Genomic DNA, 4641 nt, shown 5'->3' with positions numbered 1-4641 from the left:
TGCACATCTGGATTTGGGGAGTTCCTCCCATTCTTCCTTGCAGATTTGCTCAAGCTCTGTCAAGTTGGATGGGGAGCGTCGGTGAACAGCAATCTTCAAGTCTTTCCACAGATTCTCAATGGGATTCAAGTCTGGGCTTCGGCTGGGCCACTCAAGGACGTTCACATTCTTGTTCTGAAGTTATTCCATTGTTGCTTTGGCTGTATGCTTGGGGTCTTTGTGTTGTTGGAACGTAAATCTTCACTGCAGTCTAAGGTCTTTTGCACTCTGAAGCAAATTTTCCCTTAGGATTAGACTGAATTTGGCTTCATTAATTGTTCCATCTATCCTTACAATTCTCCCAGTCCCTGCCACTCAAAAGCATCCCCATAGCATGATGCTGCCACCACAATGCTTCACTGTAGGGATGCTGTTTGATGGGTGATGAGCTGTGCAGACCACAGAATCTTTTGCCTCATACTCTGAGTCTTTCACATACCTTTTTGCACACTCGAGGTGTACTGTCATGTGCCTTTTTCTCAGTAGTGGCTTCTGCCTAGCCACTCTCCTATAAAGCGTAGATTTGTGAAGTGCTGCAGAGACTGTTGTCCTCACATCTCAGCCAAGGAACTCTGGAGCTCTGTCAGTGGTCATTGGGATATTGGTCACCTCATTGCCCAAGGCCCGTCTTGCCTGGTTTCTCAGTTTGGTCGGATGGCCAGCTCCAGGTAGAGTCTGGGTAGTTCCATATTCTTTCCATTTCCTAATGATGGCGCTCACTGTGCTCTTTAGAACTTTCAACACTCTAGAAATTGGTTTATACCCTTCCCCAGATATATGCCTCCTCACAATTCTATCTCAGAGTTCTACGGACAGTTCCTTGGACTTCATGGTGGAGTTTCTGCTCTGACATGCACCGTCAACTGTGGGACCTTATATAGAAAGGTGTGTTTCTTTCTAAACTAGATGGTATTCATAGAATACTTACCCTGCGCAGTCAACTTGTTGCGAACCAACTCTTCTGTTTTTGAACATTTTTTTCTTTGATCCAATATGGCTGCCAGACCACGTGAGCGATGACATTATAAATTTATATTCTCTAATATAATTGTTGCATAGATCACGCTCAATACATTTCAAAATGATCAGACTAAGCGTTGTCCCTGCCGAATTATGACGTCATAATTATGGCACCAATGAAGTCATTGTTAAGAACACCTATTCCCCATAAGGAGTTCTTTACAATGAGCCATGTTTCAATTTTTTCCATGCAGCGGTTTTGGGAATATAGAGGTGCAACATTTTTCGGTTTTCCCAAGATGGCGCCTGTACCACATGACCTATAACGTCATAGTAATCATTTAAATATTCTACAGGAGGAGGCGCTCCTATGGTGAAAATTTAATGTCAATCAGACCAACGGTTGCCGAGAAAATGAGTTTTTAAAATGCAGACACGGCCCACGTACGCAACAGAATGTTTAACCTCGCTTTTCGCTTCGTGCACACAGGGTAATGTCCACTCAATTGAATTGGTCACAGGTGAACTCCAATAAGGTTGTGGAGACATCTCAAGGATGACCAATGAAAACTGGATGCACCGGAGCTCAATTTGGAGTGACATAGCAAAGGGGTTGAATTATTATTATTGACTCAAGACATTTCAGATTTTTATTATTTATTTTTTTGGAAATTTTCTAAAAAAAAGAAAGAAGTTCACTCTGACATTATATGAGGTATTATATGTAGATTTGTGGCATAAAATCTCAATTTACATATTACATTTTAAATTCTGGCAGTAACACAACAAAAAGTGAAAAAAGTCAAGGGGTGTGAATATTTTCTGAAGGTTTCTGGATTATATTTTCTTTTCTGGATTAATGGTAGGAAGCAAAGAGCAGTTGTGAATGGGAGGATGTGTAGCTCGGAGGATGTAAGTAGTGGGGTATCTTCTGGTTCAGGACTAGGACTATTGTTATTCATAATTTACATCAATGATTTGAAAAGTGGGGTTAAGAGTCAGCATTCTAAATTTTCAGATGACATAAAGCTTGGAGGGTTAGGGTTAGGGTTAGGGTTAGGGTTGTTAGGGTTAGGGTTAGGGTTCGTTGTTAGGGTTAGAATTTTCAAGTATATTGGTCAGTTAGGTTTGTTACTTGGCAAAAAAAAAATTTTTTTGCAAGTATGTTGACCACTCCGGTTTGTAAGTGTGTGTGTGTGTGTGTGTGTGTGTTTGTTACTTGCCAAAAGAAAAAAATTTTTTTGCAAGTATGTTGCTCACTCCGGTTTGTGTGTTTGTGTGTGTGTGTGTGTGTTTGTTTGTCTGTCTGTCCGCTCACTTATACTTGCCTACAGATCACAATTTCAAACCGATCTTCACGAAACTTTACCAAATGGTAGAGTTCGTGGTCCGACAAAATCCTATATATTTTTGGGGTCAAAACGTTAAAAGGTCTTTCCCTCGCGGTCCCTCTGTGCTGTCTTTCCCTCGCGGTCCCTCTGTGCTGTCTTTCCCTCGCGGTCCCTCTGTGCTGTCTTTCCCTCGTGGTCCCTCTGTGCTGTCTTTCCCTCGTGGTCCCCCTGTGCTGTCTTTCCCTCACGGTCCCTCTGTGCTGTCTTTCCCTCGCGGTCCCTCTGTGCTGTCTTTCCCTCGTGGTCCCTCTGTGCTGTCTTTCCCTCGTGGTCCCCCTGTGCTGTCTTTCCCTCGTGGTCCCTCTGTGCTGTCTTTCCCTCGTGGTCCCCCTGTGCTGTCTTTCCCTCGCGGTCCCTCTGTGCTGTCTTTCCCTCGCGGTCCCTCTGTGCTGTCTTTCCCTCGTGGTCCCCCTGTGCTGTCTTTCCCTCGCGGTCCCCCTGTGCTGTCTTTCCCTCGTGGTCCCCCTGTGCTGTCGTTCCCTCGCGGTTGTCAGCTCTTTCACGAGCCTCGATTCAGTATACAAAAAAAAGAAAAAAAAAAGAAAAAAGATCAACATAGGCCAAAGCTCAACCACTTTTTTCAAATTTCTAAAATCCTCAATTTTCATCCGATTGACTTGAAATTTGAAAAGGATTTACACATCACCAACCTAAATTCAACCACCAACTATTTTTGGGATCACCATTGGTCAAAGGTCAACAACAATTTCAAATTTCTAAAATCATCAATTTTCATCCGATTAGCTTGAAATTTAAAAAGGATTTTCATATCACCTTACTGAAAGCAACCACCAACAATTTTTTGCGGTGAACATAGGCCAAAAGGTCAACATAGGCCGAATTTATAAAATCGCCATTTTTCATCCGATTGACTTGAAAATTGAACAGCATTTGTACATTGAGTCAATAAATTGGGAAAACAACTATTTTTGAGGTCAAAATGTAAAAGGTGAACTCAAGGTCAAACTTCCAAAATCATCAATTTTCATCTGAAAAAAACCATCAATTTTCATCCGATTGACTTGAAAATTGAACAGCATTTGTACATCGAGTCAATAAATTGGGAAACATACTATTTTTGAGGTCAAAATGTCAAAGGTCAACTCTGGGTCAAACTTCTAAAATCATCAATTTTCATCTGAAAAATCGTCATTTTTCATCCTATTGACCTGAGCTTTGATCAATATCGTCAATTTAAATCTTGAGGAAATGGACAATATGCTGGATCAATGGAAACCTTTTTTGGGGGGAGGGGGGATGGATTTTGCAAGTATTGTGCTCTGCATGACATCTTCTTGTTTGTTACTTGCCGGAAAAGATTCCAGCAAGTATGTTGATTGGTTGGTTTGTCTGTTTGTCTGTTTGTGCGCAGTACTACGTCTGCACCATTGCACATAGAATCGCCAAACTTTACACACATATTTGTCTTGTCCTGGAATAGACTGTGCCCAATTTTTAACGCTCTCGCCCCCAGGGACTCCATTATGACGTCATAATTCGATAATTCGACAAGTACAAAACTTCATCCAATCAAGATGCAATTTCTTGAGCACGATGTCGGCATAAACTGGTGGAGAAAAAATAATAATGATGACGTAATCAGTCACGTTGTTCAGCCACCATCTTGGAAAAACTGAAAAACTTTGCACGTCTATATCTCCGAAAGTGCTGAATAGAAAAAATTGAGACATGGCTCATTGTGAAGAACTCCCATAGAAAACAACATACGAGCATATTGATGATGATGTCTTCAGTACATTCCATTATGACGTCATAATTGGATAACTAGAACACTTGATCCTAGCAGTTTTAAATTTCTTAAGCATGATGTACACAAAAGTTGAATGGGAGAATTTAATTGGTGATGTCATCGGTTACGTGGTTCGGCAGCCATATTGGATTGAACATAAATCTACGTCGTCAGTAAACCGCACAAACACAGCAGCTTATAAACACCGCACGAACTACACTGCACAAACACGTCCTGGTGACACTCGGCAATCTCTGATTTTTCTTGTTCTTTCGTGTTACTCGTGTCAGAAGCCATAGTCCACAATCTGTGGTCATGAACGTTTCTGCAGGTAAGAATGTACCTCCGACAGATCGCTATTCCAGCGCAGGGCACTGCCAAAGCAATCCTCATCGATCCCGGGTATCGGCACGGAATGGTTAATCTTTGTTTTTCATTCATATGGGCTCTCTCAAAAAACAAAAGGAATTGACAAAAGGAGTGAAGTTGATCAGAAACAGG

Source organism: Myxine glutinosa, chromosome 14 (genome assembly GCF_964187855.1).
Source record: "Myxine glutinosa chromosome 14, kmMyxGlut1.1, whole genome shotgun sequence".
Taxonomy (NCBI): Eukaryota; Metazoa; Chordata; class Myxini; order Myxiniformes; family Myxinidae; genus Myxine; species Myxine glutinosa.
The sequence above is the reverse complement of the archived record's forward strand: the minus strand, read 5'-3'. Positions refer to the sequence as shown.